Raw genomic sequence first — 14,528 nt, forward strand, 5'->3', positions numbered from 1 at the left:
ATGATGAAGATAAAAATACCATCACCAATCCCTAGCTCAAAATGTTATCAAGAGCTAATAAAAATACAGCAAAACACTTTCAAACGTTAAACCACTGCATTATAAAAATACTAGTTTTGAATGCACACTATTACCTACTATTAGCATCAAACAAAAGCAATTTCCCCAGCAGAATTTCAAATGCTATAGCAGGTTATAGACAGAATATATTTCTGGAAATTGAGGCCATTCTATCTTGCTTCAAAATATGTCATATAGATAGTTGTAATTTTGCTTTTAAACTTACTCTACTGTCTTTTCCTGTCCTGATACGGTCCATGTAAGCCCATTACATCTTAGCCAAATTGCTGCATAGTCTCTTCACACCACCTCCCTTCACAATGACAGCACCCTATATTTATACAGAACTTTACAGTTTACAGAACACTTTCACACCTACTGTCTCATTTGATCTTTGCACACACACAAACAACAACTACAAGAGAAAAGTGTTAATACTTAATAAGCTCCCCAAAATGTTTGAAGCTTTAAAGTTAAAGCAAAATTTCTTCAGTGAAACAGCTCTTTCTTTGAGGAGTCCCTTTTGCTCTAGCATAATTATCCCCAATTTAATACTCAGTACTTAAGACAACAATCTGAAAGCTTTTAGGGCTAATTTTACAACTTTTTAATATCTTGATCCAAAATTTAAATTGGATAAGTTCTATAGCTACCTGTACCTTCTATGGCACCTGATATTTATATAATACTTCACAGTTTACAGAACATTTTCATATCTACCATCTCATTTGAATTTGCACACACGTAAAGGTCAAGACACAAGGTCAAAATTATGGCTTATTTATTCATCTTTGTATCTCTTGGGACTAAAACAGTGCCTGGTGCCTATGAGATATTGAACAAATGTTTGTTTAATTAAATGTGAAGGAAGAGGAGGAAGAACAAGATGAAGGAAAGGGACAAAATGATATGCCTCAAAAGCAAGGAGAGATCAGTGTCCATGGAGATACAGAAGATTATTTTTATTCCTCCCTGTGCAAAGACTTCACTAAATTACATTAATATTCAATTCTCACACATACACTTTGTGTTGAGCACTAAATTACAGGTTTTGCAAAGAGAGGACTTATTAAATATTGGAATTAGAAGATGTTCTCTTTACTATTTTTAAAATTGGCATATGTTTAAGAACCTAAAACTTTCAGTCAAATTGGGAATGAAAATAACCCTTGCATGAGATCGGCCTAGGCTTCCCAAGTAAAACTCTTTCTCTCATTATTGCTGCTTTAAAATGAAAAAGTTTCAGTGCCTCTACAAATGACTCTTTCTAAAAGGTGATGTGGAAATCTTAAATCTTTTATGACAATCAGTAGCAATCCTGCACTTAAAACAGTAAAAAAAGGTGAAGAATAATGCTTCTAATAATATTTGATTGGCTTAAATTTGCAGCAAGTTTGCAGATCATTTCTAAATATACCTGCTACAAGTATTTCACACTGAAAATAACATAAGTAGTCATCTCTTTTATTGGAATCAGACTGAGCGAAAATAAATATGATGGATCAAATTCAACCACAAACCCAAGCCAACTCCGTAGAAAGCTGAAAAGGAAAAATAAAATCAATTACACAAAATGAATGAATCATTTATTTAACCAGAGACATTTTACGTCAATAATAAAAGAAATGTGGTCTTCTTAAATCATGATGGAGGAGAGCTGAGAGAATAAATCTCTTCACTCCCCAAATCCCTTTGAAAAAGACAAACGGGGAAATAAAGGTAAACACAAAAGAGCACTGGAAATTTGGGACAATTATGAATTCCATGGAAGATATAAAGCAGATGACAATAGACTGATGTCAAAATCTAACTGAGTTATGATTATCTCAACCAGAGAAGACCCTAAGATAAAGGCATTCTTTGAAGAAGAATTGGATCATAGGCAGTCAAGAGAAAAATTACAGTGCGTAAGAACATAGAGACAGTAGCTGACTTTTGCTTCCTGAAAAAAAAAAAACAAAAACAGACATGTTTAAATTTTGTAATTTAAAAATACTTTTCAATAGACAGTTTATTACTATTCTTTTACAAAGATAAAAGTTTCTTTGAAAGTTTTAAGATATGATCATGGCAATTCCTCAAAATGATCTAGTCCACAGGGTTGATGAAATTAATTCTATAAAATTAAGGACAAAGTATTGACCAACAATAAACATCAAAAGTATTACTTTATATATATTTTTTTCCTTAAAAATGAAACTCATACAACATTCTTGAAGCAAAGCCATACAAACTTGTAGAAGTCACCCTATCTTCATGAGGCTCACGTTTGAGAGATTTTAAGTGGAGGCTTGAAAGAGGAGGTGGCCACCGAGTGTTTCTTTGTGTGCTCTGTCCTAAACTCATCCACTACGTATTGTGAAAGCCAAACTATTGCCACACTGTCATTCCCACTTGTTGCTTTAAGAAATCAGCTAGTCTCCAACAGCATCCTATTTTCTTCCACATTAAAGCCATTAGGCTTCTTGTCCATGCAGCTAATATTTCTTTGGCTATAAATAATTTTATCCCCCACAAAGCTATTCCAGGAAAAAGACATCCCTTCAGAGCAGCCAGGATTAGACATTTTATTCCTTTTATCTCATCAAAGGTCAAATTAATTTCACCTGGGATGTGTACACTTTTTAAAATATTTCTGCTGGTGTGAAAAAAAATCCTTGATCTACTGGAGACAAGTGGCCTTAGCTAGCCAAGAGTAGGACTGCATCTAGCGAGGCATCCATGCAACTTCTTCTCTTGGCAAGATGAGAGAGAGAGAATATGAATGAGAGAGCATTCCTAACTGCTATAAAGAAACCATGGAACTTCTAACTAAGCTGTAGTGGCAGAACCTAAAAGAAATTAGGATGGAATGATGACGTACAAATAGCACTTTCAGACCACTCATCAGAAGGTCTCCACGAGTGCATATGACGAGGAACTTAGGGTGTCCTCCGAGAACTACAGGGAGCTAGATTTGTTACCAACACGAACAGTTGCTGACACAATAAAGAGGACAGGGAATAAAATTTTTCTCCTAGAACTTCTGTAGGTGAAAAATGAAAGACAAGATTTACTAGTTTCTTGAATCGATGGAAAACCTGTGAACACAAGTTTTAAAATGTTCACTTCACTACAGGACTTCACAGAAATATTGATTCTGATGCCCCAACTTAAGTTTTCCACTCAAGGCAAGCACAGGTGTTTTCTCTCCCTTAATTAGGCCATCTCTGCTGGCTTTAGATCAGTTTTTCCAAAAATCAGTTAATTAAATAATCACAACATTTACCAAAAGTATCAACTCTTGTAAGGAATATGTTGATGAATTTTAAAATTAGAGTTAATGACTATACATTCTTTTTATGAATCTGTCATGAATATATCAACCTTAATTTTATATATATTTATATCAATTAAAATATAAAATTTCAGCACTTCATATATGACGGAATTATTTTGGCTTTTTTTTAGTTCTTTCACATTCTTTACAATTTCATTTTTTATACTTTCAGGCTTTAAGTAAGTGCACCATTATTTTACCAAGTGGCATATCAACCATAATTTTGTAATTACTACCAAAATCATTAAAACCTTATATTAATGTATTTGCTTTGGAACATTTATAGGTAAACTTATGTTTATGGTCATTGTGAAACAGATTTTGGGTAGTAATCTTACTCTAAATTTTGGTTGCTAAATATGAATTACAAATTTATGAATATTAAATATGTTCATAAGATAGCTAAGTCATCCTATGACCTTTTAAAAAATTACCTTTCAATCAAATAATTCTTTAAAATATTGCTAGAAAAACAAAAAAATAAGCTAAAATTTATAGAACTATTAAAAACTATTAATGTAGTCCTACAATATGAATTGCTATAAAATTTATAAATTTATAAACAATTAAATAACAAGCTAAATTGTTGTTGCTTGAGAATTAAAAAGATCTTTTAAAAGACATAAAATAAAAAATGACTTTAAAAAGAATTTAAAAGAGATTACTATAAGCTAAACAATTCCCATATGAAACATTTGTTAGATTCATCAAAAATAAATAAAACAATATATTTATAAATGCATTCATAAAAAATTAATCAACTCAGCAATTGAATAGTCACTGAATATGTTCAGAAAGAAATGGTAATTTTGATAAATTCTGCAAATCAGTCATCCAGTGGATAGATTTTGGGGGAAGTGATGAGCTTTTAAACTTTCTTTCTGGTTTACCAAAGAATGACCTACCATTGCATTTTAACGATTGAAATTTTTTCATCAAACACCTTTGATTTGGCTGACATCTGAAAATTCTGCACTTGCAAGATGAGCATGAAAAGGTATGTACTATGTCTAGAGACGTGGTTAGCAATTTACTTAGTTGCTTATAGGTGATGTATAAGCATCATGGCTGAGTCAAAAAGAAAAGCTACTCATAGTCTGTCTAACAAACGTGTGGAATGCAGACCAATTTTCTTCAAGAATGAGCTTTTCATTAAAACACAAACAAACAAATTGTGAAAACCTAGAACTCTTTAACATATAGCATTAATAATGACTTAATTGTAAATTATACTTCTATACTGGAAGGATCATGTTGTCAAGCAAATAATGGCTTCCTAAGTTTAAAATTCCTAATTTATAGAATGATTTTGTTAAAGTAGTGTATAATTATAGATGGATTTTTCTTAGATTTTGGAGAATCATCAGGTGCACTTGAACAGGAGTTAGCAAACTAAAACCTTTGGGTTAAATTCAGCCCACCACTTGTTTTTGTAAAGCTTTACTCTAACACAGCTACACTCACTCATTTACATATTACCCTTGGCTCCTTTGATGCTACAACTTCCGGTTGCATAGCTGTGATGGAGATCTTACAGTTCAGAAAACCTGAAACATCTAAAGCCATTCTGATGAGTGTGAGGTGCTATCTCACTGTAGTTTTGATTTGCATTTCCCTAATAATCAACCACGTTGAACATCTTTTCATGTGCCTGTTGGCCATCTGTATATCTTCTTTGGAAAAACGTCTGTTCACAACCTCTGCCCATTTTTTGATCGGGTTGTTCATTTTTGGTTGTTGAGTTGTATGAGTTCTTTATGTATTTTGGAAATTACTCCCTTGTCGGATGTATGATTTGCAAATATTTTCTCCCAGTTGATGGGTTGTCTTTTTGTTTTGGTGATGGTTTCCTTTGCTATGCAGAAGCTTTTTAGTCTGACGTAGTCCCATTTGTTTATTTTTTCTTTGTTTGCCTTGCCTGATTAGACAGGGTATTCGAAAAGATACTGCTAAGACCGATATCAAAGAGTGCACTGCATATATTTTCTTCTAACACTCGTCAGAATGAGTATAATTAACAAGGCAAGAAATAACAAGTGTTGGACAGAATATGGAGAAAAGGGAACCCTCATACACTGCTGGTGCGAATGCAAACTGGTGCAGCAATTATGGAAAACAGTATGGAGATTTCTCAAAAAATTAAAAATGGAACTACCATATGATCCCACTATCCCACTACTGGGTATTTATCCAAAGAACATGAAATCAACAATTCAGAGAGATTTATGCATCCCTATGTTGACTGCAGCATTATTCCCAATAGCCAAGTCTTGGAAGCAGCCCAAGTGCCCAACAACAGACAAATGGATAAAAAAGATGTGGTGTATATATACAATGAAATACTACTCAGCCTTAAAAAAAGACAAAATCAGGAGCCAGCCCCGTGGCCTAGTGGTTAAGTTCGTGCACTCCACTTCAGCAGCCCAGGGTATCGCTGGTTCAGATCCTGGGCATGGACCTAGCATGCTGAGGTGGTGTCCCACACAGCACAACTAGGAGGACCTACAACTACAATATATAATTATATACTGGGGGACTTTGGGGAGAAGAAGGAAAAAAAAAAAGACAAAACCATGGCATTTGCAACAACATGGATGGACCTTGAGTGTATTATGCTAAGTGAAATGTCAGACAGAGAAAGACAAATACCATATGATACGATTTCACTCACATGTGGAAGACACATAGATAATGAGAACAGATTGGTGGTTACCAGAGGAGAAGGGGGAGAGGGATCAGTGAAAGGGGTAAAGGGGCACATATGTATGGTGACAGATAAAATCCAGACTATTGGTGGTGAACATGATGCAGTCTATACAGAAACTAAAATATAATAATGAACACCTGAAATTTACACAATGTTATAAGCCAACATGATCTCCATAAAGAAAAAAAAACAAAGGAAAACCTAAAATATTTACTATTTGGCCCTTTACAGAAAGATTACTGACCCCTGCTCTAGAGTATATTTGTATAGATTGCAGAATATATTTGGATGAATGTTATGGTAAACATTACACTTTAAAATATCGGCTAAAGCCCACTAAAAAACTAAATACACAAACGTAGAAACAAAAATTGTACAGCAGTACTCAGTCATCAAGTGGCAATACAGATAATAGAAAACATGCTTATGATTTTATTAGATCATTCATAAAAATAAAAACACTTATTCAGAAAACTGTTAAGAGCTCATGGACCCCAAGAATAGATCTGATGACCCTAGAATATTCATAGCAGTTGTAAAACACAATGATAAACACATAAATATATAAAAGATATAATTTTATAGCTATTCCCAATTTATGGAATCATCAGTTTATTCAGCCAAAGGGTGGATGGGGGCTCATAAAAATTTATTCTCAAGGATTATTTTGATTGTTTTACAGGTAGAATTTTAAAAATATGATTTAATAAAAAGAAAATACTCAGATCTACAGTTCAGCTTATACAGTTCAGCTTATCTCAAGCATTTGTTAACAACTGGGTTCCAAGTTTGGCTATATTCCCCAGGTACCATGGAAAGCTGTGTGTTCCAAACGTGTTTGGAACTCCACGTGAGTTCGGTAAAGGCAATTCTGAAAGAGAATCACTTCAGGATAAAGGATCTCTACTTTCAAAGGCCATGTTGACTTGATCATAAGGAATTGATTCTTATGAGGGTAGGGGAGCAGAATTTGCCACCTCAAGATGTGTCTCTTTGGCAGGAGGATTATTTTGGGCTGGCTATTTTTAAAAAATTGCAGACATGGGAGAAGCTCTGAAAACCATGTAGAAGTTGCCCTTTGCAAGAGACATTTACATTTGTCAGGGAGATCTCCATCTGTAAAGGTGTCTCCCTCTCTGTACCAGGAAGAAGTGGGAATAACCGCATCTCTAGAAACTCTTATCAATGCAGAAGGCAAGGATTTAAATCTGCATAATAACCTTACTCTTACTATGCCTTTTCTGATAATCTCCCATAACTGACTCCACCAACTCCAAGATCCTCCTTTGTCTTTAGCTGAAAATGGTATTTAAGCTGGCAGCTTTGGCCATTCTGGGAGTTATTCAGTTTTGCTCTCCCATGTACACATGTTATTAAACTTAGTTTGATTTTTCTCCTGTTATTCTGTCTTATGTCAATTTAAATCTTAGACTAGACGGAAGGACTGAGAGGATAGAGAAATTGTCTTCCTCCCCTACATGAGCAAAGTGGGTGATAAATTGAGGTGATATAACTCAAGATAACAACATGGTATAGCAATCTTTACTTAACCAATCATGTTTTCTTCTGCTGTTTTAGCATAAGGCTTTATTGTTCTTTTATTGCTATTATACAGTTATATTTATAGATGGATAGATAATAGAAAGATGGATAGATGGATTTCTGCTATTATGTATGGAAATTTGTTACCATAAATCACATACTTTGGAAAATCTGTGCTAATTTTAGTTAGGAGTTTTTCAGGTTACTCCCCGCAGATCAGAAGTTCGCTAAAATTGGCCCATAATCCCAATTTATTTGGGGAAAAATACAAAACAAAGAAGAATAATACTTCATGACACATTAAACTAATATCAGATTCAAATTTCAATGTCCATAAATAGTTTTAGTCAAACATGGTCATGCCCATTTGTTCCCATATTATCTATGGCTGCTTTCATGCTATAACAGCAGAGTTGATTGGAAGACCATAAGGCCAATAAAACCTAAAATATTTACTGTCCGCCATGTTACAAAAAAAATTTGACAACCCCTGCTTAAGATGATACAGAAATTTGGAATAAGCAGAAAAGATTACAAAATGTCTCCAATGAAATACCAGGCGTTGTCCCCCTCCTGCTCACCGCCTGCCATGGAAAAAGCCAGTTTCACCTCTTCTTGTAAATTCATTTTAACATTTCTTGGCTCCATATAAATTTGAAATTCGTTGACTTCTCCTTTGAACCTTGTAACGTCTGTATAGTTTCTTTTTAAATAATAGGTTAAATAAGACCTTCAACTTATGGTTATTTTGTATCTGTATGAGAGTTATCGTTATTTTCCTTTTTTAAAATTTATCCTCTAACAGAATAAAAAGAACACATCAAAGAATATGTATTATCCTCCCTGCGCCACCTCTTACATCATGTGAGGGTAGAGCACACAAAAGTGATCCATTTGTGCTCTGCCCTTTCGATATATGAATAAAAGACAAGGCCCAGGAAAGTGCCCTTAAGCAACACAATAATTTGTGAAATGCCAGGTGTTTATACAAGGTTTTCTTTTGGACAGACTTTTGAAAATGAAACAAAAGCCATATTCAAGTGTAAAGGACATTCATTTCAAGCCAGTAAGGGCAAATTGCAAAACTTTTTTTTCTTTTTTTAAGAGGAGCCCTCTATATAAAATAAAACTGTAGGAGAATGCACCCCAGTGCACTGTGTCAATGCAGCAATGTCTTCTAGACAATCTGGGAAGGTGACTCAGGAGAACAGTTACCTGCCCCAGCAAGTCTTAATGCTGATTATAATGTAGATCTTCCAGAAGCATTTGACTTCTAGAATTGTTACTTACTGTTTTTTTAAAATATACTTAGAAAGACTTTTTATTATTTTCTCACGAAGTCTCTATTTTCCATGAGACACTAATCTTGCCAACAGGAGTTTGTCTAATTACTATGAGGGTAACATCTATAACTGACAAAATATTATATTTTTGAAGCAGAAAAGATGAACGTGTGTGAGCGGGTGTATGGACATTGGGTGCAGGGGTTCAACACTGGCTCAGAATGCAAATCGTGAAAAACTTCAAAGAACGTCTTGAACAATGGTTATACTTTTGGAATAAATGCAGAGAGTAAATATAAGATAATTACTTGGACAGAATCACTGCTGGTTGGAATGCATGAGTTCTAATAAGTTTGAATCAATGTTTTTCATAAGATTTAAATCTCCTTTAAAGAGAAAATGGGCAAATAAATCATAGAAGCACAGCTATGCTCACTACCTAAAGGATCAGCTACACAGTGATGATCCTCTCTTAAAGTGTCTTCTTAGCAGTACTTTCTGCCCAAATTAAGATCATGTGAGAGATATGATACACGTGAAAATAAAGCCCCACTTAAAATCACATTCTTTTTTATAGGAGCAAAATATTTGCAAATCTTGTATCTGGTAAAGGACTAGTATCCAGACTATAACTCTTATAACTCAATAAGCAATAATAATAATCCAATTTAAAATATGGCAAAAGACTTAAATAGACATTTCACCAAAGAAGACATCATACAGCTATTAAGTATATGAAAAGGTATTCAGTATCATTGATCATTAGGAAAATGCACATTAAAACCACACTGAAATACGACTACGTACCCCTTGAATGGCTATAATCAAAACAGAGACAATAACGAGGTTTGGCAAGGATGTGGAGAAACCGGAACCCTCATATATGACTGGTAGAAATGTAAAGTGTTATAATCACTCTAAAACTGGTTTGGCAGTATTTTAAGAAGTTGAACATAAACTTTCAATGACCCAACAATTCCACTCTTATGAATCTACCCAAGAGAAATGAAAACACATGTCTACAAAAGACTTGTACGTGAAAGTTCATAGCAGTATTACTCATAGCCAAAAACTAGAAACAATCCCAATGACCGTCAACTGGTGAATGGATAAACAAACCATAGTGTATGCATGCAATGGACTACTATTCAGCAATATAAAGGAACAAAATACTGACACATACTACACCATGGATGAACCTCAAAAACATTAGGTTAAATGAAAGGAGCCAGATGCAAAAGCCTACATATTGTATGGTTCCATTTGTATGAAACGTCCGGAAAAGGCAAATTTTAGAGACAAAAAGCAAATCAGTTGTTGCTTGGGGGTGGCAAGAGGGATCAACTATCAACATGCTGGTAGGATTCTGTGGGTGATAGAAGTGCTCTAAAACTCAATTGTGGTGATGGTGGTACAACTCTATACATTATCTAAAAATCACTGAACTCTACACTTCTAAAAAAATTTCATGGTTTATAAATTAGACTTCAATAGAACTGTAAAAAGTCTATTAAAATTTTAAATTCCACAGATATTTTATGGTACAAGTTTGAATAACTTTTACATTAAATCCTCCAAAATTAAACCATATATGGCAAAGTTCCACCCATTTTGGTTGAATATTTTGACCGTAAGGCAGATGCTCATCCAGACCTTGGGGACTTGCACTAAAAAAGAATTCTATAGCATTGTCCATCTCTAGATTTGCATTTCTCCCATTTGTCCTGCAATACTCTAGTGTCTCCATATATATCTTCAAAATGCATTCCTTAGCCAAATGTGTTTGAGGAGCACTGCACACTACATTTACCTCTCAGAGAGTCACAGTGCATCCTGGCATAATAAAGGTCCTGAGAAGTCCTGCATCAACAACAACAACACAGTTTGACTTTATTTAACACCATTTTTTAAATGAAATATCATTACTGTCCAGAATGTTATAGAAAATGACATGTCCTTGTATTCTTCAACCAATTTTATTAAATATTAAAATTTTCCATTTTTGCCTTAGATTATATTGAATAAAAATATTACATATGCAGATGAAGTTCTTGTGTATCCAAATTCCATCTCTTCTTTCTACAGCTGTATTCACTATCCTAAAATAGGGTTTATCATTCCCATGCCTATTATTGTACTATTACTACATGGATACATATTTATAAATAATATATGGTATTTTCCACATATTTATAAACTCTATATAAGCAATGACATACTTGCCTTTTTTCCCCTCAAAACTGTAGCTCTGTCAAGGAGTATGCTCAAGTTCAAGTTTACCATAACGTGCCACATTGCTCTTCCAGAGTGGCTGTTTCAATTCATACGAATAAAGGCGTGTTTAAAACTAGTTTCTCCAAGTTCTTGCCAGTACATGTTTTGTTAGATTTTCAAAAAAATATATACCAGCCAGAGAGATAGGAAATGTTTCAATTTGCATTTCCTTGGTTACGTGTGAGGTTGTGCATCTCTCCCTTTTTCTTTCCTCTGTCGACTCACCATAAGGGCTTCCCCTCTCTGATCTGTCTTTGCCTATTTCTTTTTTAGATTAATAGGAGTTCTTGCAAAATTCTGCACGCAATCTTCGGTCAGCCGTATGTGTGACAAATATGTACTTCCAGTCTGCACTTTGCATTGCAACTATGTTTGTGGTAGGTTTTGTTGTGGTCGTTGTTAAATGATGTTTAAATTGTAAGTTAATTGCATTTGTCAATCTTTTTTAATAGTTTGTGCTTTTTTGTGTGTTTTTTAAACGCTCCCCTCCTCTGATCATAAAGAGATTCTTCTATATTTCAGTTTTGAAGTTATTTATTTATTTATCTAATTCTTTAGTCCACTTAGAATTTAATAGTTAGTTCACCCTTTCCCAACTCATTTGTAATGTGAACTCTGCCCTATTAGGTTTTTAGAAATATCTAGTCTGTTTCTTGGCCCCGTATTCTGTTCTGCTGGTCATCTTTCCGTCCCTGAACATCATCTTGTTAATTACTCACTGTAATTCAATAAATAATAGATCCTGCCGTCTGGTAGAGCAGGTCTCCACACCTTCTTGGTATTCTTCCACATCATCTTCAGCGTGTTTTTTGTTCTAATGATATTTACATTCTCCAGGGCTTCCTACATAGACAACTGTATCATTTACAATCTTTTCTAACTTGTATATCTCATTTCTTTTTTTGATTATATTACATTGACTAGAACTTCAGTACAATATTAAATAGAAGAGGTAATAGCAGGATTCTTGATTGGCTCCATATTTTAATGAGAATACTTCTAAAACTTCACTACTAAATAGATTAACTGTGAGTTTTAGATAAATATCTTTAATCAGGTTAAGAAATTTCTACTGCTATTTTGCTATGGTATTTCCTAATGAAGAAGCATTCGTTGAAAACTATAAACTTTTTTCCTGCGTAAGATCATGCATCAATGTATCATTTATCCTTTGCTGAGTAACAAGATGCCCCAAAACTTAGTGGCTTAAAACAAGAATGATTTATTTTTCCTCCCAGTTCTGTGTGCAGCTGAGCAGTGCTGCAGCTCTCCCAAGGGCTCACTCAGGAGGCTGCATGCCGCGGGCAGACCTAAGGCTCTGCCGGGACTACTGCGGCCTCTTTCTCCATTTGTCCTTTCATTCTGCAGGAGATTAGCCCACACGTCTTCACATTTCACATGATGCTATCAGGGCTCCAAGCAACAAGAAAGGGACAGACCTGATGCACGAGCACTTTTGTAAGCGGCTTCTTTATCATATTTGTTAATGTCCCATTGACCAAAGAAAGTCACATGACCAAGTCCAGATTTAAGTGTGGGGAAACAGATTCCACCTTTAGATGGGAAGAGCAGCAAAGAATGTTTGCCATTCTTACAATCTAAAGTCTCCTTTATTAATGTATATATTACATTAACGTTTTTTTTCTGATGTGGAACCATGGTTTTCCTATCACACAGTTATCCAGGTATTTGGCCATTTTCTAAACAAAAGTCACACACGAGACACTGTATTCACTTTGTTGGTATTATACATGTCTTTGTTCTTTCAGAAGGAATCGGTCCCTAATTTTCCTTTCTTTTACCAGCCTTGTCCAGTTTTGTACCAAGACTTCTAGGTTAAGGAACTCTTGCTCATTCTCTTTTTGCTGAAACAGTTTGTCCGGATAAGTGATTATATGTTCCTTAAATATGGGTGCTCATAAACTTTCTGTTGTCTGTGCAAGACAGGAGGCAATGAGTGAAGAGCATGAACATCTTTAGGTTAATGCTTTTTCTTTTTTTTTTTTGGCAAAGAAGATTGGCCCTGAGCTAACATCTGTGCCAATCTCCCTCTATTTTATGCTGGTACCACAGCATGGCTTGATGAGCAGTGCTAGTTCTGGGCCCGAGATCCAAACCTATGAACCTCGGGCTGCCAATGCAGAGCCTATGAACTTACTCACTATGCCACTGGGCCAGCCCCAGGTTAATCTATTTTTTACCGGCTATTCGTTTGTTCAACTTTTCCATCCATTGAGTCCATTTGGGGAATTTTTCATTTTATAGATATTCATCCACTTCATATAAGTTTCTACATTGGCTTAAAGATGCCTATGGAAATCACAGAGATTTTTTAAATATCTATGTGTCCCTTTTTATTCCAAGTTCATTTCTTTGTGTCTTTTCTCTTTTTCTAGATCAATCTTGACAGAATTTATATATCATTAATTTCTTCAAAAAACCAAACTTTTGGTTTAACCGATCATATCTTCTTTGACTTATATTGAAAATTTCTGATCTACCTTTACTCCTCCAGCTTTGTTTAATTTTAGTCTAATTTTCTTTTTCTAACTTCTGGAGTTGAATGATATACAAAACAAAGCAGGAAAATGGCAAGAAATAGATCTGAGAGTCAACAGAGCAAAGAGCAGCCCACGACCCTCCCAGGATCAGTCTTCCTCTTGATAATGTCTGTCTTTTAAAGATTATTTGCTGAATCTTTATTGAGGGTAAACACTCTCTCAGTATGTATTTTTAGTATGACTAAAAATGTCTTTCACAAAAGTAAACTTCAACAAATAAAGATAAACCACGTTATTGGAAAGAAATACAGCATCATGAAGATGCTAATCTTTCCTAAGTTTATATTTGTTAGGATAATATTCGCACTACCCCAGAAATTGGATATCATTATATTACCATGTTATATTCATGTCTCTATTCAACTAAAAGGATTTATGTTTTATTCCATTTCCCCTATCCAATATTCTTTTTCTGTGATCACTCTATGAAATTATACATGGCAATCACTTATCAGCAGAAGTATTAAATGGAATATATATTTTAGACTTGGTGCAACCATCTTAAAATAAGTTCTCATAAATATTTTACAAAGAGCACATTCTTGTAGTCTGTCGAATAGTCTTTTTGGGGGAGGGATTTAGAAAGTAAACAAAAAAATTTAAAAAATAAACAAACATCTTGGTACTCACTTGTTTTATAACTATAGTGGATGAGATTTTAAAGCCACATAGATTTTAAATGTTTAAAGTGCAGTTGAGAAGACATATGAACCTACCCAAGATGAAACTACTTTTGCAAGGGCCAAACTTAATGAAACTGGTAATTGCTTATTCTTGTAATA

The 14,528-nt window shown here is 34.4% G+C and overlaps 1 protein-coding gene across 1 annotated transcript in view; it reads right to left on the reverse strand.

Moving 5' to 3' along the window:
* Nucleotides 1-14,528, reverse strand: part of KCNH8 (potassium voltage-gated channel subfamily H member 8) — a 338,704-nt gene that overhangs the window by 287,770 nt on the left and 36,406 nt on the right. The gene's annotated exons all lie outside the window — the stretch shown is intronic.

This window comes from Equus caballus, chromosome 16 (genome assembly GCF_041296265.1).
Source record: "Equus caballus isolate H_3958 breed thoroughbred chromosome 16, TB-T2T, whole genome shotgun sequence".
Taxonomy (NCBI): Eukaryota; Metazoa; Chordata; class Mammalia; order Perissodactyla; family Equidae; genus Equus; species Equus caballus.